The 26,748-nt window shown below is 46.9% G+C and overlaps 1 protein-coding gene across 5 annotated transcripts in view; it reads left to right on the forward strand.

Moving 5' to 3' along the window:
• The window catches only part of KYNU (kynureninase), a 996,465-nt gene that overhangs the window by 379,362 nt on the left and 590,355 nt on the right, over positions 1 to 26,748 (forward strand). The gene's annotated exons all lie outside the window — the stretch shown is intronic.

Here is a 26,748-nt window from a genome sequence, read left to right on the forward strand (position 1 = left end):
CATATAAAGTTCATTCATGCCATAGAATAGTCCAACATATCTTCCTTGAGTTATAGATATTCCAACTGTTGCAAAAGAAGTGACCCCATCTGAAATAAAACAAAATATAAAATTCTTAAAATCAGACTGGTATACAGACCTCCTATTCAGTTAATTAGTCGTACAAATGTATTGCTAATTCTTCAGTCAAATTTAACCCTTTCGGTGACAGACTTTCCAGATCCACAATGTATCGGGATTCCAATTTTCTTAATGACAATTCTCTGTTGCCTCCTCTCACACCTAGATTAACAGTGTCAACCACCACCATACGGACAAACGTATTGTCCTGTATATGTTTCTCATGAAAATGATGAGCTATGGGGTACTGTTTGTTGTTGTTACGTATGGCACGAAGATGTTCCAATACTCGTTTTTTTGCTGCGTGTTTCGTGCTGCCAATATACCACTTATTGCATGGACAGATCAAGACATATACGCAAAATGTGGTATTGCAGGTAAGTTTCTTCCTAATCACAAATTCCCTTTTGGAATTAGGTACTAGCAATTTGTTACAGTCAGTGCTATTCCTGCATGCTTTGCATTTACGGCAACATCTAAAATCAGGTGTGCCTGAACAAATATTTGCGTCACGATCTGTAATGTGGTTATGACTGAGTTCATCTCTTAAAGATCGCCCTTTCCTGAAGGTGATCTGTGGGTTACTTCCCAAATCACTTTTGAGATGGTCATCAGTGAGTAGTACATGCCAGTGTTTTTTAAATATTTTGCGTACCTCATTAGCTTGTCCTGAGAAGGTGGTGATGAATCTGATATTCTCAATCTTTGTTTCTTTTTGTTTGGGATATATTAATTAATTACAAGATTTCATCTCTACTCAGGAAATTGCATCATTAACAGTTTTAACACTATAACCCCTCTCTCTGAACCTTTGGCACATGATCACTTCCTCACACTTATAAGCAGCATCAGTGCTGCAATTCCTCTTAGCGCGCAACAGCTCTCCATATGGGATACTATGTACCAGATTCGGTGGATGGCTGCTGTTAGCATTGAGGATACTATTGCCTGCAGTTTCTTTCTGAAATAATTTGGACGTCAACTGATTGTCTTTGACTTCCAAAAGAACATCTAGAAACTCCACTGAGTTCCTACTGATGTTTTCTGTAAACAGCAGGTTAAGTTTATTCCTGTTCAATTTGTCAATGAAGATTCTAGCTGACCCCTCATCTCCGCACCAGATAAAGAAAATATCATCGATGTAACGCAGCCACAGGGCCACATTGTTAAATTCTGCCATTTCAGCGGCAACCTGCTCCTCCCACCAGCCCATGAATACATTTGCGTAGCTAGGGGTGAAGCAGGTTCCCATTGCTGTGCCCTGTGACTGCTTGTATATGGTGTCATCAAAGATGAAAAAATTGTTCTTTAAACAAATCTCAATCATCATCATTAACATCTGAGAGTGATGAAAAAGTGAAATAGATCTGGTTTTAAAAAAGTGTTGGATAGCCTGAAGACCTAAATCATGTTGGATACTTGTATAGAGACTACTTACATCAAGGGAAACTAGAGTGAAATTGTTTTCCCAATGTATTCCATCATATTCCTGCCCCTTGTTTCCATTCCCACAAACAAGGAGCAGGAAACAGAGAGTATGACGGTTGGGGGTGATTCGTCAAGCGGGGGCTGAGAAAAAGGGGGTCCCAAAATGCATTTTCTCCATGTTAATTTCCATGGGAAAATTTGAGGCGGGCTACAGCCCGAACTGCTGAACGGAATTACACCACATTTGGCAAAAAGGTAGAGCTTGGTTCAGAAAGCAACCTTTTTTTAAAAAAATGGGGTAAATCCGTTCAGTAATTTTTGAGAAATTCAAAAAATATGAGTCAAAAAATCAATTTCCCATAGGAAACTTTGGGCCAGGCTACAGACAAAAGTGCTGAAAAGAATTACCCTAAATTTGGCAAAAAGGTAGTGCTTGGTTCAGAAAGCAACCTTCTTTTAAATGGTGTAAATCTGTTCAATAGTTGCTGAGAAATTTAAAAAAATAAAAGTTTTGATATCTAGGGCAGCGGTGGAGTCGCGACCCCTCCCGACCACGAGCTTCATTCTAATTGGCTGCCACGACCACAAGATTCATTCTAATTGGCTGTCAACACTCCAAACCAGGAAGTGTTGCCAGCCATCTTGTGACTCAGTAGAAGCGAGTCACCAGAAAACAGACAAACAAAGATATAAAACAAGAGAAGGGGGCAGAAACACCCTGACCCCCTAGGCCTGCTCAGAGCATCCCAGAAGGACCCCCAGGACAAAAAAGAGCATTTAAAAAAAAAATCGTCGCAATACGCGATATGGGCGCAAATTCTGCTGAAATTGTTTAAAAAACAATGAAGCACGGGCTCCGGCATTTTGTTTTCATGAGGCCCCCGGGTGGGCTAGGTCCCGGGTGCATTTATCAAGCCCGCAGCCCCAGGGTCCACCACCTCCCTTCACTCATGCTGGGAGGGGGGTGGAGCGGACCTCCTCCTGGAGCCCGTGATGGCCATGGGGACCCCCACCCCCCAGGGCCGACTCATGCAGTGTCCCGGGGTGCCCACCCCCAGGACACTGCAGTTTGCTATGGATTTACATATAAAAGATTTTATTTAAACAAAACAACAAAATAAAAGTAGGTACAGGCATGGCGTGTAATCCCTTGACAAATTGTGAATCACAGCCTGCAAGACAAAAAGAAAGGTAAGATTGTGTGTCATGCGTCCTTCAAAGGAGAAAGAGAGAAAGAGTGAGAGAGGAGGAGAGAGAGAAAGAAAGAAAGAGTGAGAGAGAGAGGAAGACAGCGAAAGAGAGAAAGAGTGAGAGAGAGAGGAAGAGAGAGAGAAAGAGTGAGATACAAGGAAGAGAGAGAGAAAAAGAGAAACAGGGTGAGAGAGAGGAAGAGAGAGAGAAAAAGAGTGAGACAGAGAGGAAGAGAGAGAGAAAGAAAGAATGAGAGATAGAGAAGAAGAGACAGAGAAAGAGAGTACGAGTGTGAGAGAGAGAAAGGAAGAGATAGCGAGTGAGAGAGAGAAAGAGTGTGAGTGACAGAAAGGAAGAGATGGAGAGGGAGAGGGAGTGTTGACACTGTGGAGAACATCCTCACAGCTCATATTTCTGCCACCAGTGTGTCTCCAACCATGTGCCGGACATAGTGCAGCCCTCAAGTTTAGTCATCTGAAACATAGTATAGAATCAGTAATGGCAGAGTACATACAACTGCACATGCGTAATTCTCTGTTTTGCCCCTGCGCACCCAGGCTGCTGCACCCCATCGACTCCCACTGCCCATAGGTTTCTGTCTGCCCTGCGCACTCAGGATGCTGCACCCCATTGACTCCAGCTGCCCAGAGGTGTCTGCCTGCCTCTGCGCACCCATGCTGCTGCACCCCATCCACTTCCACTGCACAGAGGTGTCTGCCTGCTGCTGTGCACTCAGGCTGCTACACCCCATCCACTCCCAGTGCCCGGAGGTGACTGCCCGTTCCTGCGCACCAAGACTGCTGCACCCCATCCACGACCACTGCCTAGAGGTGTCTGCCAGCTCTTGTGCACCCAGGCTGCTTCACCCCATCCACTCCCACTGCTTGGAGGTGTCTGCCCGCTCTTGTGCATCCAGGCTGCTGCTCACTATCCACTCCCACCGCCCAGAGGTGACTGCCCGCTGCTGCGGAAACAAGCCTCTCTGCTCACCTTCTGCCACTGGTGTTTGTGTAAGAGGGTCCACCACGTGCCAAAACAACCTCCTCAGCCGTTGTGTACACGTGGTCAAGCTCAAAATTCAGGGTGGGTGTTGATTGCCAGGATGGCCACGCATCATCGCAGGCCTGCTAGACAAAAAGCAAGATAAGATTGTGCATCATGCGTCCATCAAAGGGAGAGAGAGAGAGAAAGAGTGAGTGAGAGAATAGAGAGAGAAAGAAAGAAAGAAAGAGTGAGAGGAAATCAGAGAGAGAGGAAGAGAGAGAGAACGAGAGAAACAGTGTGAGAAAGAGGGAGAGAGAAACAGAGGAAGAGTGAGAGAGAGAGGAAGAGTGAGAGAGAGGAAGAGAGAGAGAAAGAGAGACCAGTGTGAGAGAGAGGAAAGAGAGAGAAAGAGTGTGAGGGAGAGAAAGGAAGAGATGGAGAGGGACAGTGAGTGCCCACACTGTGGACAAAACCATCACAGCTTACCTTTCTACCACCAGTGTGTCTCCAACCACGTGCCGGGACATAGTGGAGCCCTCAAGCTTCATCATCTGAAACATGGTGCAGAATCAGTAATGGCATAGTACATACGACTGCACATACCTAAATCGGTGTCCTGCCTTTGTGCATCCAGCTTGCTGCACCCCTCCATTTCCACTGCCCAGAGGTGTCTGACTACCGCTGCTCACCCAGGCTGCTGATCCCCATCCACTCCCTCTGCCCAGAGGTGTCTACCTGCTCCTGTGCACCCAGGCCTCACTGCTCATCTTTCCGCGGACAGGGCACCCTCCACATCATGCAGCCCCACTCCGCAGGCCACCAGGTCTCACATTTGCTGCTGCGTCTTGATTTTACCATGGCAGAGGACATACCAGTGCACCTGCCATCATCGCAGGTTGCACACCCCCTCAGCCCTTGCGGTGACCTGTGAGGCCACACCACGTGGCAGTGGGACCCCGCTGGTTGATGGCTCAGGCCTACACTGCAGTCCAGCAAGGCACACAAAACCTGACCTGTCCGGACCACCGGGGCGGAACATCATCGCAGGCTGCACACCCGCACAGCACTTACAGTGCCCCTACCTCAGTACACCGAAAGTCACCGTCCTGTGGCGGTGTGCCTGTGCCGGCTGCAGTGCATCCAGTGCACCAAGTCTGCAATGGAAATGGCGTGGAGCACGTGCGTGCGGTCCTTTTATATTGGCAGGTCATGTGTCCTCTGATGCCTGTGTTTGATGGGTGTGGTGTGGGTGTAAACCAGCCATCAGGGAGTGGCTGTGGTGTACTGACAACTAGACCTGGGAGCAGCAGATCACTAGAATAAAAATCTGGGCCATGTAGCATGGTTGTCCCTCCCTGTATGCATAAGCGGATTGGGCTAGCCTGGCATATGCCAGTCCTGCGTGAGGCTATGAACAATGACTCCGGAGCTCTGGGCATGGTTCCGTCCTGGGCTGTATAAGGAATCAACCGATGCGGGTGTCCCTGTTGTAGTGCTGCCGCCGCCCAGGCCACAAGCGCCAATGTGTCACCCTGTGACCCAAGTCCTAAAAGATGGCCAACACGGAAGGTAGGGGGAATCACTGACCCTACATCCATCCATATTTCCGCACATGAAAGATCGTGCACATGACATATCTGTGTGGATATGAATGTGTATTGCACATTCAGTGGAGTGTTGCAGCTGTAGCAATACAGGACCATGCAAAGCTCAAATTTCCGTTTTTGGCACACAATTAGAGCCAAGCTCGTGCTCGTGGGTTAGGCTCCGCCAACATATGTACTTATCCAATCACTCCGCCAATTTCAAAGCACTTATAAATTCACTTTACACTCTCCTTGTAGTACTCTAATGATCCAGTCTCTACCTATGTACTTTTACAATGACCGAGACAAAGTTACATAAGCAAAGTTTTCCCAACTGCCAGAGGTAACATGGTTACGAGCGCTGTCCACAGCAGAATGTAATGTGGTAAGGCCCAGGGGCAGCATCATGCATACATAATGAACACACAGACACAGTTAGATAGATAGTGGAACTGGGTATGGGCACGTGTTTTTATTACCAGGGTCACATGTTCAGTGACGTCTGTGCTGGATGCGTGCGGGGTGAGTGTAAGCCAGCCCTCAGGGAATGGTTGGTGCTGGCAACAACTACAACAGTGATAATTGGATCACACACAGAGAATAAAACATAAAGGGTCCATCACTTGTGCTGCACTAAGTTAGGGGCACCAGATATGAAATAATACACAAAAGATTCTATCATAAAGGGTTCATGACTTGTGGTGCACTGAGGTAGGGGCAGCAGATCTGAAATCATAAACAAAAGATTCTATAATAAAGGGTCCATGAGTTGTGGTGCACTGAGGTAGGGGCATCAGAATCATTCTGTGTGCACAGCTAGCGATGATGCGTGGTCCGGGAGGTCCGCACTGGTAGCATTGTCTGTTGCCTACTGGACTGCGTCATCTGCAATCACAACTCGATCTGAATTGTGAGCCCTGCAGTCCGCAATGTAGATGGAAGGCAGTACTCAGCACAGACATCGAGGAATGCTTTTTGTCACTTCCTCTTGACAAAATCCGAGGACATAGAGTACAATTTTGTCTGCAATTAATAAATCATGTCTCAATGTAAATTGTGAGCTCTGCCGACCACAGTGTAGGTAACAAAAGATGTAATATGCATGGAATACATTGTCGAAATGTGTAGGTTTCGGGGACGTTATAGTTAGTTGCCTACTGGACTCTAAAATGAATGACTCAAGACTGAATTCGAACTGTGAGCTCTGCTGGCCACAGTGTAGACTGCCATTCAGTGTTCCTTTGGACTTGCAAGATAAATTTGGTCATTGTACTGAAGCTATAATTGATATCAAAAAAGTTCTTGAAGCAAGGATACTAAAAGGATATTGTGTAGTTTTCAAAGATGTTGTATTTAGTTGCCTACTGATCTCTGTAATTAATAAATCAAGACTCAATTTTAATTGTGAGCCGTGCTGATTGCAGTGTAGGCCAGAGGCAGTGGTCAGCAAGGGCCCACAGCCACATGGCGTTGAGTTGAGCTGCACAGTTAGTGACATCAGAAGCATTCAGCGTGTGCAGAGCCTGCGATGATGCGTGGTCCGGGCGGGCCGCACTGGTAGCAATTTCTTTTGTCTAATGAATTCTGCCTTAATAAGGCTACGTGGTGATGACTTGTGGTGCAATGAGTTAGTGGCACCTGAAGCAACCAGCGTGTGCGAAGCCTGCGATGATGCGTGGTCCGGGCAGGCCGCACTGGTAGCAATGTCTTTAGTCTAATGAATTCTGCCTCAGTAAGGCCACGTGGTGGTGACTTGTGGTGCACTGAGTTAGTGGCACCTGAAGCACTCAGCGTGTGAGCACCCTGCGATGAGGCATGGTCCGGGCGGGCCGCACTGGTAGCAATGTCTTGTGTCTAAAGATTTCTGCCTTAATAAGGCCATGTGGCATTGACTTGTGGTGCACTGAGTTAGTGGTACCTCTGGCGCTCAGCGTGTACGCAGCCTGAGATAATGCGTGGTCCGGGCGGGCTGCACTGGTAGCAATTTATTTTGTCTAATGAGTTCTGCCTTAATAAGGCTACGTGGTGATGACTTGTGGCGCAGTGAGTTAGTGGCATCTGAAGCAACCAGCATGTGCGAAGCCTGCGATGATGCGTGGTCCGGGCGGTAGCAATGTCTTTTGTCAGCATGGTCCAGGCGGGCCGCACTGGTAGCAATGTCTTGTGCCTAATGAATTCTGCCTTAATAAGGCCATGTGGCATTGACTTGTGGTGCACTGAGTTAATGGTACCTCTGGTGCTCAGCGTGTATGCAGCCTGCGATGATGCGTGGTCCGGACGGGCCAGACTGGGAGCAATGTGTCTTGCCTACTGGACTGCGTCATCTGCAATCGTGACGCCATCTGAATTGTGAGCCCTGCTGTCTGCAGTGTGGATAGAAGGCAGTAGTGTGGACAGACGTAACTCTGCGGTGCGGTGCTGTGCCGCTGTATTTGCAGGGGGCCTGTGTAGCGGAGGCCAGCGGTCATGGCGGCAGCCACGTGGCAGGGTGAGGGCCGCTGCTCTGGCTGACACGTTGGCCTTCACACAAGTGAACCACACCCAGAGCCCCGGACTATTTATTCACACTTCTACGCTGGAGTGGCGTAAGTTGGACCAGCCCACTGCACTTCCGCTTACAGGGGACGACGACACAGGTACATGACCGAGATCTTCCCCACTGCCTGAGGTAACATGGTTGCATCCACTGTCCACAACACTACAAGCACCAGCAGTATATGTACACATGGAGAGGTTTGTGCTCTGCATAGTGAGGACTGTCCAGCACATCACCGCTACACTTGGTATTGTGTGCATTATTATTGGTGGGTGACTTGCATCCCTCACACATGTTTGGTTGCCATATCTCGTAACATTCAGCTATTGTGTGGCTGAGTTGCCATGCTGTTTTTGGAAGGTTCGCTGTCCTGTTGTGTGCTGCCTCGGTGTTGGTAGGGGAAGGTGGTCCGGGGGAGGTAAGGGGCAACCTGTTTAGTCAGCGCACTTACAGTGGCCCACAGGGTGCCATCAACTAATGAAGCATGTAAATTTAAGAACCGTCATGGGGCAATTATGCAAAGCTAATCCCCTGATGTATATGCATCCTTGCCTCGAAACGCGCTGGGAGATCTTACAATTACCGGGATGTTGCGGTGGCTTGAAAGAGAAAAGCTGGATAGCAGACAGGCTCGGGGAGTGCCCACTTCAAAGCTACGGGCATTTGTTAGTATATATATATATATATATATATATATATATATATATATATATATATATATATATATATATATATATTTATTTTATTGAAGGACTACCAGTCCCAGTGTACTTTACTCTGAATTGCTCTTTGATTGATGAAATAAATAAGGGACTAATAAGCTGGTGGTCTTTTGTTTGCAGCACCAATACGCAGAGAAGCCTATGAGGAAGGGTGTTCAACTCGAAACGCGTCAGGCTCTGCTGGCGCCGACTGCATTTGTTTCTTCCCCCAACTGGAGAATGCAAGTAGGGAGTGCGCTCTGCTTTTGGGCATTTGTGGAACTTTATATTGACGGCCGACCCGGCCGGGGAGCGCACCGCTGCACACTGGAGCGGTTCCACTGCTGGTGGTGTAATCGGCATGACGGACCTACTTTGCAGAGAATTTGAACGGAGAAGTATTGTGCAAGCGCATTCGTAATCATGAATATTTGTATTGAAGACTGCAAGCAGCCCACATGGGTTTTATTGAAGGACTACCAGTCCCAGTGTACTTTACTCTGAATTGCTCTTTGATTGATGAAATAAATAAGGGACTAATAAGCTGGTGGTCTTTTGTTTGCAGCACCAATACGCAGAGAAGCCTATGAGGAAGGGTGTTCAACTCGAAACGCGTCAGGCTCTGCTGGCGCCGACTGCATTTGTTTCTTCCCCCAACTGGAGAATGCAAGTAGGGAGTGCGCTCTGCTTTTGGGCATTTGTGGAACTTTATAATGACGGCCGACCCGGCCGGGGAGCGCACCGCTGCACACTGGAGCGGTTCCACTGCTGGTGGTGTAATCGGCATGACGGACCTACTTTGCAGAGAATTTGAACGGAGAAGTATTGTGCAAGCGCATTCGTAATCATGAATATTTGTATTGAAGACTGCAAGCAGCCCACATGGGTTTTATTGAAGGACTACCAGTCCCAGTGTACTTTACTCTGAATTGCTCTTTGATTGATGAAATAAATAAGGGACTAATAAGCTGGTGGTCTTTTGTTTGCAGCACCAATACGCAGAGAAGCCTATGAGGAAGGGTGTTCAACTCGAAACGCGTCAGGCTCTGCTGGCGCCGACTGCATTTGTTTCTTCCCCCAACTGGAGAATGCAAGTAGAGAGTGCGCTCTGCTTTTAGGCATTTGTGGAACTTTATATTGACGGCCGACCCGGCCGGGGAGCGCACCGCTGCACACTGGAGCGGTTCCACTGCTGGTGGTGTAATCGGCATGACGGACCTACTTTGCAGAGAATTTGAACGGAGAAGTATTGTGCAAGCGCATTTGTAATCATGAATATTTGTATTGAAGACTGCAAGCAGCCCACATGGGTTTTATTGAAGGACTACCAGTCCCAGTGTACTTTACTCTGAATTGCTCTTTGATTGATGAAATAAATAAGGGACTAATAAGCTGGTGGTCTTTTGTTTGCAGCACCAATACGCAGAGAAGCCTATGAGGAAGGGTGTTCAACTCGAAACGCGTCAGGCTCTGCTGGCGCCGACTGCATTTGTTTCTTCCCCCAACTGGAGAATGCAAGTAGGGAGTGCGCTCTGCTTTTGGGCATTTGTGGAACTTTATATTGACGGCCGACCCGGCCGGGGAGCGCACCGCTGCACACTGGAGCGGTTCCACTGCTGGTGGTGTAATCGGCATGACGGACCTACTTTGCAGAGAATTTGAACGGAGAAGTATTGTGCAAGCGCATTCGTAATCATGAATATTTGTATTGAAGACTGCAAGCAGCCCACATGGGTTTTATTGAAGGACTACCAGTCCCAGTGTACTTTACTCTGAATTGCTCTTTGATTGATGAAATAAATAAGGGACTAATAAGCTGGTGGTCTTTTGTTTGCAGCACCAATACGCAGAGAAGCCTATGAGGAAGGGTGTTCAACTCGAAACGCGTCAGGCTCTGCTGGCGCCGACTGCATTTGTTTCTTCCCCCAACTGGAGAATGCAAGTAGGGAGTGCGCTCTGCTTTTGGGCATTTGTGGAACTTTATATTGACGGCCGACCCGGCTGGGGAGCGCACCGCTGCACACTGGAGCGGTTCCACTGCTGGTGGTGTAATCGGCATGACGGACCTACTTTGCAGAGAATTTGAACGGAGAAGTATTGTGCAAGCGCATTCGTAATCATGAATATTTGTATTGAAGACTGCAAGCAGCCCACATGGGTTTTATTGAAGGACTACCAGTCCCAGTGTACTTTTCTCTGAATTGCTCTTTGATTGATGAAATAAATAAGGGACTAATAAGCTGGTGGTCTTTTGTTTGCAGCACCAATACGCAGAGAAGCCTATGAGGAAGGGTGTTCAACTCGAAACGCGTCAGGCTCTGCTGGCGCCGACTGCATTTGTTTCTTCCCCCAACTGGAGAATGCAAGTAGGGAGTGCGCTCTGCTTTTGGGCATTTGTGGAACTTTATATTGACGGCCGACCCGGCCGGGGAGCGCACCGCTGCACACTGGAGCGGTTCCACTGCTGGTGGTGTAATCGGCATGACGGACCTACTTTGCAGAGAATTTGAACGGAGAAGTATTGTGCAAGCGCATTCGTAATCATGAATATTTGTATTGAAGACTGCAAGCAGCCCACATGGGTTTTATTGAAGGACTACCAGTCCCAGTGTACTTTACTCTGAATTGCTCTTTGATTGATGAAATAAATAAGGGACTAATAAGCTGGTGGTCTTTTGTTTGCAGCACCAATACGCAGAGAAGCCTATGAGGAAGGGTGTTCAACTCGAAACGCGTCAGGCTCTGCTGGCGCCGACTGCATTTGTTTCTTCCCCCAACTGGAGAATGCAAGTAGGGAGTGCGCTCTGCTTTTGGGCATTTGTGGAACTTTATATTGACGGCCGACCCGGCCGGGGAGCGCACCGCTGCACACTGGAGCGGTTCCACTGCTGGTGGTGTAATCGGCATGACGGACCTACTTTGCAGAGAATTTGAACGGAGAAGTATTGTGCAAGCGCATTCGTAATCATGAATATTTGTATTGAAGACTGCAAGCAGCCCACATGGGTTTTATTGAAGGACTACCAGTCCCAGTGTACTTTACTCTGAATTGCTCTTTGATTGATGAAATAAATAAGGGACTAATAAGCTGGTGGTCTTTTGTTTGCAGCACCAATACGCAGAGAAGCCTATGAGGAAGGGTGTTCAACTCGAAACGCGTCAGGCTCTGCTGGCGCCGACTGCATTTGTTTCTTCCCCCAACTGGAGAATGCAAGTAGGGAGTGCGCTCTGCTTTTGGGCATTTGTGGAACTTTATAATGACGGCCGACCCGGCCGGGGAGCGCACCGCTGCACACTGGAGCGGTTCCACTGCTGGTGGTGTAATCGGCATGACGGACCTACTTTGCAGAGAATTTGAACGGAGAAGTATTGTGCAAGCGCATTCGTAATCATGAATATTTGTATTGAAGACTGCAAGCAGCCCACATGGGTTTTATTGAAGGACTACCAGTCCCAGTGTACTTTACTCTGAATTGCTCTTTGATTGATGAAATAAATAAGGGACTAATAAGCTGGTGGTCTTTTGTTTGCAGCACCAATACGCAGAGAAGCCTATGAGGAAGGGTGTTCAACTCGAAACGCGTCAGGCTCTGCTGGCGCCGACTGCATTTGTTTCTTCCCCCAACTGGAGAATGCAAGTAGAGAGTGCGCTCTGCTTTTAGGCATTTGTGGAACTTTATATTGACGGCCGACCCGGCCGGGGAGCGCACCGCTGCACACTGGAGCGGTTCCACTGCTGGTGGTGTAATCGGCATGACGGACCTACTTTGCAGAGAATTTGAACGGAGAAGTATTGTGCAAGCGCATTTGTAATCATGAATATTTGTATTGAAGACTGCAAGCAGCCCACATGGGTTTTATTGAAGGACTACCAGTCCCAGTGTACTTTACTCTGAATTGCTCTTTGATTGATGAAATAAATAAGGGACTAATAAGCTGGTGGTCTTTTGTTTGCAGCACCAATACGCAGAGAAGCCTATGAGGAAGGGTGTTCAACTCGAAACGCGTCAGGCTCTGCTGGCGCCGACTGCATTTGTTTCTTCCCCCAACTGGAGAATGCAAGTAGGGAGTGCGCTCTGCTTTTGGGCATTTGTGGAACTTTATATTGACGGCCGACCCGGCCGGGGAGCGCACCGCTGCACACTGGAGCGGTTCCACTGCTGGTGGTGTAATCGGCATGACGGACCTACTTTGCAGAGAATTTGAACGGAGAAGTATTGTGCAAGCGCATTCGTAATCATGAATATTTGTATTGAAGACTGCAAGCAGCCCACATGGGTTTTATTGAAGGACTACCAGTCCCAGTGTACTTTACTCTGAATTGCTCTTTGATTGATGAAATAAATAAGGGACTAATAAGCTGGTGGTCTTTTGTTTGCAGCACCAATACGCAGAGAAGCCTATGAGGAAGGGTGTTCAACTCGAAACGCGTCAGGCTCTGCTGGCGCCGACTGCATTTGTTTCTTCCCCCAACTGGAGAATGCAAGTAGGGAGTGCGCTCTGCTTTTGGGCATTTGTGGAACTTTATATTGACGGCCGACCCGGCTGGGGAGCGCACCGCTGCACACTGGAGCGGTTCCACTGCTGGTGGTGTAATCGGCATGACGGACCTACTTTGCAGAGAATTTGAACGGAGAAGTATTGTGCAAGCGCATTCGTAATCATGAATATTTGTATTGAAGACTGCAAGCAGCCCACATGGGTTTTATTGAAGGACTACCAGTCCCAGTGTACTTTTCTCTGAATTGCTCTTTGATTGATGAAATAAATAAGGGACTAATAAGCTGGTGGTCTTTTGTTTGCAGCACCAATACGCAGAGAAGCCTATGAGGAAGGGTGTTCAACTCGAAACGCGTCAGGCTCTGCTGGCGCCGACTGCATTTGTTTCTTCCCCCAACTGGAGAATGCAAGTAGGGAGTGCGCTCTGCTTTTGGGCATTTGTGGAACTTTATATTGACGGCCGACCCGGCCGGGGAGCGCACCGCTGCACACTGGAGCGGTTCCACTGCTGGTGGTGTAATCGGCATGACGGACCTACTTTGCAGAGAATTTGAACGGAGAAGTATTGTGCAAGCGCATTCGTAATCATGAATATTTGTATTGAAGACTGCAAGCAGCCCACATGGGTTTTATTGAAGGACTACCAGTCCCAGTGTACTTTACTCTGAATTGCTCTTTGATTGATGAAATAAATAAGGGACTAATAAGCTGGTGGTCTTTTGTTTGCAGCACCAATACGCAGAGAAGCCTATGAGGAAGGGTGTTCAACTCGAAACGCGTCAGGCTCTGCTGGCGCCGACTGCATTTGTTTCTTCCCCCAACTGGAGAATGCAAGTAGGGAGTGCGCTCTGCTTTTGGGCATTTGTGGAACTTTATATTGACGGCCGACCCGGCCGGGGAGCGCACCGCTGCACACTGGAGCGGTTCCACTGCTGGTGGTGTAATCGGCATGACGGACCTACTTTGCAGAGAGTTTGAACGGAGAAGTATTGTGCAAGCGCATTCGTAATCATGAATATTTGTATTGAAGACTGCAAGCAGCCCACATGGGTTTTATTGAAGGACTACCAGTCCCAGTGTACTTTACTCTGAATTGCTCTTTGATTGATGAAATAAATAAGGGACTAATAAGCTGGTGGTCTTTTGTTTGCAGCACCAATACGCAGAGAAGCCTATGAGGAAGGGTGTTCAACTCGAAACGCGTCAGGCTCTGCTGGCGCCGACTGCATTTGTTTCTTCCCCCAACTGGAGAATGCAAGTAGGGAGTGCGCTCTGCTTTTGGGCATTTGTGGAACTTTATATTGAAGGCCGACCTGGCCGGGGAGCGCACCGCTGCACACTGGAGCGGTTCCACTGCTGGTGGTGTAATCGGCATGACGGACCTACTTTGCAGAGAATTTGAACGGAGAAGTATTGTGCAAGCGCATTCGTAATCATGAATATTTGTATTGAAGACTGCAAGCAGCCCACATGGGTTTTATTGAAGGACTACCAGTCCCAGTGTACTTTACTCTGAATTGCTCTTTGATTGATGAAATAAATAAGGGACTAATAAGCTGGTGGTCTTTTGTTTGCAGCACCAATACGCAGAGAAGCCTATGAGGAAGGGTGTTCAACTCGAAACGCGTCAGGCTCTGCTGGCGCCGACTGCATTTGTTTCTTCCCCCAACTGGAGAATGCAAGTAGGGAGTGCGCTCTGCTTTTGGGCATTTGTGGAACTTTATATTGACGGCCGACCCGGCCGGGGAGCGCACCGCTGCACACTGGAGCGGTTCCACTGCTGGTGGTGTAATCGGCATGACGGACCTACTTTGCAGAGAGTTTGAACGGAGAAGTATTGTGCAAGCGCATTCGTAATCATGAATATTTGTATTGAAGACTGCAAGCAGCCCACATGGGTTTTATTGAAGGACTACCAGTCCCAGTGTACTTTACTCTGAATTGCTCTTTGATTGATGAAATAAATAAGGGACTAATAAGCTGGTGGTCTTTTGTTTGCAGCACCAATACGCAGAGAAGCCTATGAGGAAGGGTGTTCAACTCGAAACGCGTCAGGCTCTGCTGGCGCCGACTGCATTTGTTTCTTCCCCCAACTGGAGAATGCAAGTAGGGAGTGCGCTCTGCTTTTGGGCATTTGTGGAACTTTATATTGACGGCCGACCCGGCCGGGGAGCGCACCGCTGCACACTGGAGCGGTTCCACTGCTGGTGGTGTAATCGGCATGACGGACCTACTTTGCAGAGAATTTGAACGGAGAAGTATTGTGCAAGCGCATTCGTAATCATGAATATTTGTATTGAAGACTGCAAGCAGCCCACATGGGTTTTATTGAAGGACTACCAGTCCCAGTGTACTTTACTCTGAATTGCTCTTTGATTGATGAAATAAATAAGGGACTAATAAGCTGGTGGTCTTTTGTTTGCAGCACCAATACGCAGAGAAGCCTATGAGGAAGGGTGTTCAACTCGAAACGCGTCAGGCTCTGCTGGCGCCGACTGCATTTGTTTCTTCCCCCAACTGGAGAATGCAAGTAGGGAGTGCGCTCTGCTTTTGGGCATTTGTGGAACTTTATATTGACGGCCGACCCGGCCGGGGAGCGCACCGCTGCACACTGGAGCGGTTCCACTGCTGGTGGTGTAATCGGCATGACGGACCTACTTTGCAGAGAATTTGAACGGAGAAGTATTGTGCAAGCGCATTCGTAATCATGAATATTTGTATTGAAGACTGCAAGCAGCCCACATGGGTTTTATTGAAGGACTACCAGTCCCAGTGTACTTTACTCTGAATTGCTCTTTGATTGATGAAATAAATAAGGGACTAATAAGCTGGTGGTCTTTTGTTTGCAGCACCAATACGCAGAGAAGCCTATGAGGAAGGGTGTTCAACTCGAAACGCGTCAGGCTCTGCTGGCGCCGACTGCATTTGTTTCTTCCCCCAACTGGAGAATGCAAGTAGGGAGTGCGCTCTGCTTTTGGGCATTTGTGGAACTTTATATTGACGGCCGACCCGGCCGGGGAGCGCACCGCTGCACACTGGAGCGGTTCCACTGCTGGTGGTGTAATCGGCATGACGGACCTACTTTGCAGAGAATTTGAACGGAGAAGTATTGTGCAAGCGCATTCGTAATCATGAATATTTGTATTGAAGACTGCAAGCAGCCCACATGGGTTTTATTGAAGGACTACCAGTCCCAGTGTACTTTACTCTGAATTGCTCTTTGATTGATGAAATAAATAAGGGACTAATAAGCTGGTGGTCTTTTGTTTGCAGCACCAATACGCAGAGAAGCCTATGAGGAAGGGTGTTCAACTCGAAACGCGTCAGGCTCTGCTGGCGCCGACTGCATTTGTTTCTTCCCCCAACTGGAGAATGCAAGCAGGGAGTGCGCTCTGCTTTTGGGCATTTGTGGAACTTTATATTGACGGCCGACCCGGCCGGGGAGCGCACCGCTGCACACTGGAGCGGTTCCACTGCTGGTGGTGTAATCGGCATGACGGACCTACTTTGCAGAGAATTTGAACGGAGAAGTATTGTGCAAGCGCATTCGTAATCATGAATATTTGTATTGAAGACTGCAAGCAGCCCACATGGGTTTTATTGAAGGACTACCAGTCCCAGTGTACTTTACTCTGAATTGCTCTTTGATTGATGGAATAAATAAGGGACTAATAAGCTGGTGGTCTTTTGTTTGCAGCACCAATACGCAGAGAAGCCTATGAGGAAGGGTGTTCAACTCGAAACGCGTCAGGCTCTGCTGGCGCCGACTGCATTTGTTTCTTCCCCCAACTGGAGAATGCAAGTAGGGAGTGCGCTCTGCTTTTGGGAATTTGTGGAACTTTATATTGACGGCCGACCCGGCCGGGGAGCGCACCGCTGCACACTGGAGCGGTTCCACTGCTGGTGGTGTAATCGGCATGACGGACCTACTTTGCAGAGAATTTGAACGGAGAAGTATTGTGCAAGCGCATTCGTAATCATGAATATTTGTATTGAAGACTGCAAGCAGCCCACATGGGTTTTATTGAAGGACTACCAGTCCCAGTGTACTTTACTCTGAATTGCTCTTTGATTGATGAAATAAATAAGGGACTAATAAGCTGGTGGTCTTTTGTTTGCAGCACCAATACGCAGAGAAGCCTATGAGGAAGGGTGTTCAACTCGAAACGCGTCAGGCTCTGCTGGCGCCGACTGCATTTGTTTCTTCCCCCAACTGGAGAATGCAAGTAGGGAGTGCGCTCTGCTTTTGGGCATTTGTGGAACTTTATATTGACGGCCGACCCGGCCGGGGAGCGCACCGCTGCACACTGGAGCGGTTCCACTGCTGGTGGTGTAATCGGCATGACGGACCTACTTTGCAGAGAATTTGAACGGAGAAGTATTGTGCAAGCGCATTCGTAATCATGAATATTTGTATTGAAGACTGCAAGCAGCCCACATGGGTTTTATTGAAGGACTACCAGTCCCAGTGTACTTTACTCTGAATTGCTCTTTGATTGATGAAATAAATAAGGGACTAATAAGCTGGTGGTCTTTTGTTTGCAGCACCAATACGCAGAGAAGCCTATGAGGAAGGGTGTTCAACTCGAAACGCGTCAGGCTCTGCTGGCGCCGACTGCATTTGTTTCTTCCCCCAACTGGAGAATGCAAGTAGGGAGTGCGCTCTGCTTTTGGGCATTTGTGGAACTTTATATTGACGGCCGACCCGGCCGGGGAGCGCACCGCTGCACACTGGAGCGGTTCCACTGCTGGTGGTGTAATCGGCATGACGGACCTACTTTGCAGAGAATTTGAACGGAGAAGTATTGTGCAAGCGCATTCGTAATCATGAATATTTGTATTGAAGACTGCAAGCAGCCCACATGGGTTTTATTGAAGGACTACCAGTCCCAGTGTACTTTACTCTGAATTGCTCTTTGATTGATGAAATAAATAAGGGACTAATAAGCTGGTGGTCTTTTGTTTGCAACACCAATACGCAGAGAAGCCTATGAGGAAGGGTGTCCAACTCGAAACGCGTCAGGCTCTGCTGGCGCCGACTGCATTTGTTTCTTCCCCCAACTGGAGAATGCAAGTAGGGAGTGCGCTCTGCTTTTGGGCATTTGTGGAACTTTATATATATATATATATATATATATATATATATATATATATATATATATATATATATATATTTTTCACAATGGCCCGAAAGCTTAGGAATGCACTCACAGCATTTCAAACCTGTTGGTTTATTAACAAAAGCGGGATCTTGTAACAGAATTCACGGTCATTCTTCCCATAGACCTGACGCGTTTCGAGGCTGCCGCCTCTTCTTCCGAGGTCGCTTTAAGAAAGTCTCGCATGTGGTTCCAATTAGCATGCTTTTATTTTCCCTCAGTGGGCCTGCATGCTGGGACGTGTAGTCCGATAGGAATTAGTGTTCACCTTTGGTAGGCACAGCGTTTGCTTTCTGCATGAAAAAAGCACTTTTAATAAAGTTAATTCACCCGTAGTGGGCCCAGACGTTCTGTTCAGGATCTAATTACCATCTTTGCTGTGATGGTGACAAAGGCTGCAAAGCCGAAACGCGTCGGTTGACAGACTGGCTCTGTTTTGAATAAACATCTAAAACGAAGGATTGATGTGTGCGACTAAACTTTGTGCAAAAAAAAAAAAAAAAAAAAAAAAAAAAAAAAATATATATATATATATATATATATATATATATATATATATATATATAAATATATATATAACCTGCTGGCAATAGACAGTAGGTAGTTAAAGTTAGAACCAAATTTTCCATAGGATAAGCGTTTTTTTGGCTAATAACTTTGGTGACGCTTGACGAATCTTCACAACATTTTTAAAAATCTTTTCCTTTTTGGTTTAGCTGCTGTGTTGAAAGCTTCCAGGTGATCTGCCAAGAGAGGACTGAGAAAAAAGGGGGTCCAAAAGTACACATATTCCCTATGTTATGTCTATGGGGATTTTTCTTTTTCGAACAAGAGTCTAGCCCGAACCTCTGAACGAAATTACACCAAATTTGGCAGAAAGATAGATGTTAGTCCAGAAAGTATGATTTCTTGTGATTTGGTGTAAATCCATTCCATAGTTTCAGAGATATTTAACTTTAAACATATAGCTATCTAGGAATGCTAGTCCTTGCAGTGGACTAGCAGCTCCTACTGAAAATGTGACTGCCTGCCAACGCTTCAACCAGGTAGTGTTGGCAGCCATCTTGGGACTCGGCTTAAAGCGGCCACCTCCCTGGGCTCAAATAATAGAATGGAAGGGGTCTGTTGTAGCCCCTCAGCAGCCCCGGGGACCTCCACCTCCTCAGGGCTTTAACTTTAAATAATGAGGGAGCTGCATGGATCCCTCCAGCCAGGAGACCGCCACCACCCCGGGGCAATCAACATAGACTGCCACCTCTATGGGGAGATTACCATAGAAATCCGGGGGCGTACGCATGGCCCCTTCACAGCCGAGGGACCGCCACCTCCCCGGGGCTCAAATAATATAATGGAGGTTGTCCATTGGGGCTAAAGTGATGATTGGAAGGGGGTCGCACTGTCCCCTATTGGAGTGAAAGATGGCCTTAGGGACCACCATCCCCCCAGGGCCGTCTCCTGCTATATTCCAGGGTGCCCTCCCCCAGGACATAGCTGTTTGCTATGGCTTGGCAGAAGCTTTACTGCCCATGCCAAGCCATAGTAAACTGTGCTCCGCTTTGAGCAAGCGAGAACATTTAGCATTCGCTTGCTCAAACCAGAGCACAATTGCTTTGACAGAGAGGGAGCTGCATGTTAGCATCTCCCTCTCTGTCAAAGCAATGCAGTCTCCCGAAGGAGACAGGGAGCCGGCAAGGATCTAGGGGCCTTGAGGCTCCCCCTATGATCCCCAACATTGCTAAGCAGGGTCCCCTGGGTGGGACCAGGCACCCACCCTAGAGACTGGGTCCCGGGTGATAGGGTCCTTTGGGCCAATATTGGCCTGGGAGAGGGGTCACGTGGCCCCCTCACATTATTTGGTAATTTTAAAAATCATTCTAAAAAGAGGCTGGGCCCTGGGGGAGGGGGTCCCCATGGCTGAAATTGGCCCAGGGAAGGGGGGCCTCCCCAATAAAAAATATAATTTAATAATTTAATTTAACCCTCTTTCATCACCACTCTGCAAACGCACCTTCTGGCGCACTGCTGGTTGGATCATGAAGTCCCCTTAGGTCCAGAGGGTCCTTGAGGGCCAGCAAGCCCTCCTGTTACCTACAGTAAGTCCCACTCAGTGGGATTGCTGGGAGGTTTTTAGAGACCATGCCCCCCTTCTCCACCACTCTGCAATGGATTCTCCTGGTGCTCTGCTGGTTGGGAGAGGAAGTCCCCTTGGAGGCTGAGGGGCCTTGGGGGCCCAACAGGCCCTCCTGTTACCTCCAGTAAGTCCCATACAGCCTGATTGCTGAGAGAACTTCGGATGCCAGGCCCTCTTTCTCCACCACTCTGCAAACGGGACTCCTGGTGCACTGCTGTTTGGGGTTGAAGTCCCCTTGGCTGCTGATGGTCCTTATGGGTGAACAAGCCCTCCTGTTATTTCCTGTAAGTCTAACACTGTAGGATAGCTGAGAGGACTTCGGAGGCCACGCTTCCTTTCTCCACCACTCTGCAAATGCACCTCATGGCGCAATACTGGTTGGCGGATGAAGTCTGCTGAGAGACTTTGGGGGCCAAGAAGCCATCCTGTAAGTCTATTACTGCAGCATTTCTGAGAGCTGATAGGAGGGCCCCTCTTTCTCCACCATTCTTGAAATTCGACAAGTAGTTAAAAAACAATAAAAATTCACTTTAAAAAAACAAAGATTACAGGGATGTTATAGTTAGGGAAAAGATTTTGAAAAACCTTTAAAATGAACTGAAAAAAACAAAGGTTGCAAGGATATTGTAGTTAGGAAATCGAATTAAAAAACCTTGGAAATTCACTGAAAAAATCTAAGGTTAAAGGGACATTGTAGTTAGGCACAGATTTCCCTCGTACAAAACCTGAGAAATTCAGCAGTTATAGTTACCTCGGTTAACTGTAATGTATGCCCCTGCAATGCACTGCCTATGACCTAACTCATGACATGGTCAGTGATATCACTGACGACATCTCAAATGACATCACTGATGACATCATCAAGTGTGTGTAAGTAGTTTTACGAGTGTATGGGTGTTAAACATATACAGTAATCTACTACATAAGTTAAAATAGTAAAGTAGGTGCACTACTAATGAGTGATACTACTTCTAACATATATTATGTGAGTGGCTGTGTGACTGTATCCTTGTGTGTATGGGTGTGTAAGTGGCTGTATGGGTGTGTAATTGGATGTGTGAGTAGCTATATGGGTTAGAGAGATGCTGGTGAGTGCATGGGAGTGTCAGTGGCTGTATGGCAGAGTGAGTGAGTGTCTAAATGGTTGGATGAGTGAGTGACTTGGTGTGTAAGTGGCTGTATGGGTAAGAGAGTGTCTGTTTAAGTGAGTGTTTTTGTTAATTACGTTGTGTGTGAGTGACTGTATTGGAGAGTAAGTGTCTGTGTGAATGGTTGTGTGGGTGAGTGAGCGGATGCATGAGTGCTTGTATGGATGTGAGAATGGGTATGTAAGTGGTTGTGTGGGTGTATGAGTAAGTGTGTGAAAGCATTTTTTGTTTTGCCAATAGCTTTCGAGCCGTTTGACGAATCTTCACGAAATTTTCAAAACTGATACGATGCTCTCTTCAGCTGCTATCCACTTAAGTGCCCCCTTTCCTTTATTAAGAAAAAAGACCAGGCCCTGGGAATTGGGGTCCCTGGGGCCAATATTGACCCAGGTAAGGAGAGCTAGGCAGACCCCTTTCCCTTAGAAAAAAAAGAAAAAAACGCCCTACAACCCGCCGTTGGCCTCACTCTCTTCCTCCACCACTCTGCATATGTACCTCCTGGTGAGCTCATGGTTGGGGTATGAAGTCCACTTGGCTGCTGATGGTCCTTAGGGGCCAAGAAGATCTCCTGCTGCCTCCAGTAAGCCCCCCATAGTGGGATTGCTGAGTGCTGGTTGGAGGCTACAGGCCCTTTTTCAACAACACTTTGCAAACACACCTCTCGATGAACTGCTGGTGGGGGATGAAGTCCCCTTGCTTCCAGAGGGCCTCAGGACTATAGTGGACTTCTTTTCCCAAGCAGCTTGTGCCAGGACACGTGTTTGCAGAGCAGTGAAGGGAGCGGGCGTGGCCTCTGATGACCTCTCAGCATGCCGGCTGTGTGGGTCTTACTGGAGGTAATAGGAGGTCTAGTTAGGCCCCAAGGACCCTCAATGTCAAGGGGACTTTATCCCCCTAGTAATAGTGCACCAGGAGGCTTATTTGTAAAGTGGTGAAGAAAAGGGGCATGGCCTCTGACAACCTCTCAGCAATTCTGCTGTGTGGGACTAACTGTAGGTAGCAGGAGGGGTAGATTACCCCCAAGGAAGTTCTTAATACCCACTGACAGACCCTCAAAACCATACACACACTCACACTCACAGATCCCCACAGCTTTCACACATCCACTTACATACTCACACACCCATTTACTCACCCACACATCATTCACACACCCGTACAGTCACTCATACACCCACTCACAAACCCTCAAAAAAACTCACATACCCACTCACACACCGAGACAGCTTTCACACACCTACTCACACACCCACACACAGACCCACTCAGACACTAATACGCCCACTCAGAGACTCATGCACCCATTCAGACACTCAGGCACCCCACACAGACCCACTCAGACACAAAAGCCATGTGTGGTGTGGGGCGGATACATGCAGGGTCTGGCTACAGGGCTCTCTGCAGCCAGCACCCTGCTGCACATGGCAGAAGGTTGTTTGCAGTGTGGGAATGGCAGCATGTGGGGGCAACCCCCTCTGCATTAAAAAAACATAGAATTTCGCTGAAAAAAACAAAGGTTACAGGGCCATTATAGTTAGAATTGGGATTTAAAACACCTTAGAAAGTCACTAAAAAAACAAAGGTTAGAATGGCTTTATAGTTAGGCTACAAATTTACATGTACAAAACCATAGAAATTCAGCTCTTACAGTTAGAATCATTTCAAGTAGCTATAACTCGTGCCCTAAGGTAACTATAACTTGTGCCCTCGCCATGCACAGCTAATTACCCCACATATTATATCATTGATGACATCATCTATAGCCTCATTGATATTATCCCTACAACATTTACAGTGAAGTTATTGATGCACAAACTGTACATGGCTGCGGTGCGAGTTATAGATACTTATAATAAATCTAATTACAACAGCTGAATTTCTATGGTTTTGTATGTGTAAATTCAGAACCTTACTATAACGTCCCAGTAACCTTTGATTTTCCTCGTGAATTCATGTATATTTATATAAATGAATACATACATTGGGAAAACTGAGGTTAACAATTTTTGCTGCCAGTAGAACTGGAGTGAATCAAAAAGATTTGTTCTCTTCTATACAGCAATAGTAATTTGGCACTGTAGAATATTGAAGGAAACTGTTAGTCAGGCAGCAACCACAATCCTAGTCAGGGTAAAAACGCAGGAAAACCCTAAATTAACCTGTGCTCACCCTCTGATAGCTTGGCACAGAGCAGTCTGGCTTAACTAAGAGGCAATGTGTAAAGTATTTGTGCACCACTTTAAACAGTAAAACATTGAAAACACCACACAGAAAGATTGCACACAAGATTAGAAAAATAGGACATTATTTATTGATTAAAACAAGACCAAATCCACAAAAGTCCAGTAAGTAGAACTCAAGATATTAATTTTCAAAGAATAAAATTAAAATAGCGCCAAAAAGCACAAAGCACTAAGGGTCAACAAGGGACATCTGGTCGCATTGGACAGGGACAAAGTCACATGCCAGCCCGCTGAGCTATAGAACCTTAGTAAGTGGTCGCACTTGTCAGGTCAATATGGCAGTTTACAAATGTGGGTGCAGACACTGCAGTCGCAGGTCTGAGATACATTTACAGGGCTACTCATGTGAATGGCACAACCAGTGCTGCCAGCCCACTAGTAGCATTTGATTTATGCATCCTGTCACACAACATCCACTTTACTAGGGACTTACCAGTAAATCAATTATGCCAATCATCGAAAAGCGATCAGAATCACAATTAACACAGAGGGCATAAGCACTATAGCCAATAAAAACAGGGTAAGATAAATTGGAGGCAAAAGGCAAAGCGTTTGGGGATACACCTGCTAAAAGGGCCAGGTCTAACAGAGACAACAGACTCTGCCTGTTCATAATTGTAAATTGCACTTAAAAGACGCAATAGGGTAATCCCAATGTTATACTATGGGAGAGATAAGCCTCGTGGTAGTAAAAATGAATTTGAGAGTTTTTGATACCAGGACCTAAAAAACTTAAATGGACATGTTCCACCTTTTAAATACATTGCACCCTGCCCTCTGGGGTCTCCAGGGCCTACCTTAGGGGTGACTTGCATGTAGAAACAGAGGAGGTTTAGGCTTGGCAAGAGGTTTATATTGCAACATCAAAATATCAGTTTAAACCGCACACATCAGCTCTGCAACTGCAGGCCTGAGACACGGTTAAAGGGCTACTTAAGTGAGTGACCCAAGCAGTTCTTCAGGTCCACTAGTAGCATTTAATTTACAGGACCTGGCCACATGTATCATACTTTACTATGGACTTATAAGTAAATTAAATATGACAATTGGGTATGAGCCAATATTAATTTGTTTAGGGGAAGGAGCACAGGATAAAGTACTCAGAGTGCTTAAGGCAACAAAAACGAGGTCGGAAAAAGTGGAGAAGAAAGACAAAAAAGTTTGGAGTGATCCTGAAGTGAAGGTCATTTTCCAACAGAAACGGATAGCAAAACTGCATCCAAAAATGTATGGCCTACATATGATTCAAATACAGTAACAGATTTAAAAAAGAAATGATAATGCAAGTATACATTGTTTAAACATAACAAACTAATTTGGCTTTACTTCCCACTCTTGTTGCAGAAAGCAAGCAAAAACAGGCCTGCTTAGAACATAGGTGTATATTCCACGTACTCAAAATGTTATTTTCCTAACCTCATAGCCGTACTTTTGTTCCTTGTTGGCGCCTTCCAGACGCCAGGAACCTGACTCCACCATTGTTTATATTAATGCATCAGGGATTTTTTGTCAGACGAAGGCGCCAGACAATGCTGTACATTAGAAAAAGGACAAGACTGTCTTTGCAGTTCTGAAAATGTTGCCCTGGAGGTGGTTCATGACCTGCGTTGCTGTGTGGAATAAGGGAGGCCTCCAGCGTTCTAATAACGGAGGGGGTGCTTTGTAAAGATTGTAATCATAGTGCAGAAATGCTGCCGAGGACAGAGATATTTTTGCCAATGTTCTTTCCTTAAAGCAACATTAAAGAAAAGAGAGTTCAAAGATCAAGCAGAACGCTCTACCTGAAAAGAGATGTCCTTAATTCATCACAAACTCCAACCTTGTCTTTCTTCTTGCTTCTATTGTGTATGTTAACATTCGAAATAATGTGTTATATGAACTGCTGCATCCAGCAGAGAGAATGACTCAATTTTACCCTTGACTCTGGAACTGTGCTATATGTCTGCCTATTGATGGCACAACAACCTAACTAACTAAGGGTCTGATTATCAGTTTGCCGCTGAATGCGTGATTGCAGTCCAACCACCGGCATACTGCGGGACCACCCGCAGTATTACGACCACCAGGGATCCAGGATCCTGTGGCATTCGTGTAGCGGTCAGGGGCAGAAATATGCTGGCTGTGCCACAGCGGCTTCGCAGAGCATAATTCAAGTTGCCTCACCACCACCCTTTTCATGGCGGTGGGCCTGCCATGAAAAGAGTGGCGGTGAGGCACCTGCCGCCTCAGGGCCCAGTGGGTACATGCGGGGGGAATATGTAGTGCCCCCCCTGGATTTGTACCCTACTTCCTGCATGACACACCATGCATGAAGTTGCATTTGGCACCCTGAGAGTGGCAGTCTGCATGTTAGGCTCTTCTATGAGCCTAACAGACCACCACTGTCAGACCGCCGCGCAACCGCCCACCAGATCAGGATTGAAGTCCAAATCTGGTAGGCGGACACACCACGGGTTTGGCAGTCCTACAGAGGACAGCACATTGCACCGTCTGCTATAGGACCACCAAGCTCATAAACTGCCCCAAAGGCTTATTGTGCATGTACTATCTTACATGGAATCACGATGGTTTCTGCTGTGTTTCTTGACAGATTTAAAACTATGATAATGTTTCTCTTTCCTCCACAGCTTCCTTTTTAAACTGATTGATGGACACATAAAGTGAATATATTCACAAACTTGATTTTCTTGTTATCTTCTTTTTCTCAACTAATACTAAGTCCATGGTCCTTATAGCACAACTGTGACATGCAACTGTATTTGTACCATACCCATGTTACATGCCATAAAGCCCTCCACTGCTTGCATGCAGGTGTCATCCGTATTGTAACTATAAAAACAATAAAACAGAATTATAGTGTTTCTCATTCTGATGAAAATTATTATTTTACTCCCCTCCAGACGTTCCCTACAGAGGCTAACATTAATCAGGAAATAATATTTTTTAAAGGTTAATGCTAATGTATATGCAGTTTATGAGTACATTTCTACAGTCTAATTGTCTCAATGACTATCTAAGTTC

Source organism: Triturus cristatus, chromosome 3_2 (genome assembly GCF_964204655.1).
Source record: "Triturus cristatus chromosome 3_2, aTriCri1.1, whole genome shotgun sequence".
Taxonomy (NCBI): Eukaryota; Metazoa; Chordata; class Amphibia; order Caudata; family Salamandridae; genus Triturus; species Triturus cristatus.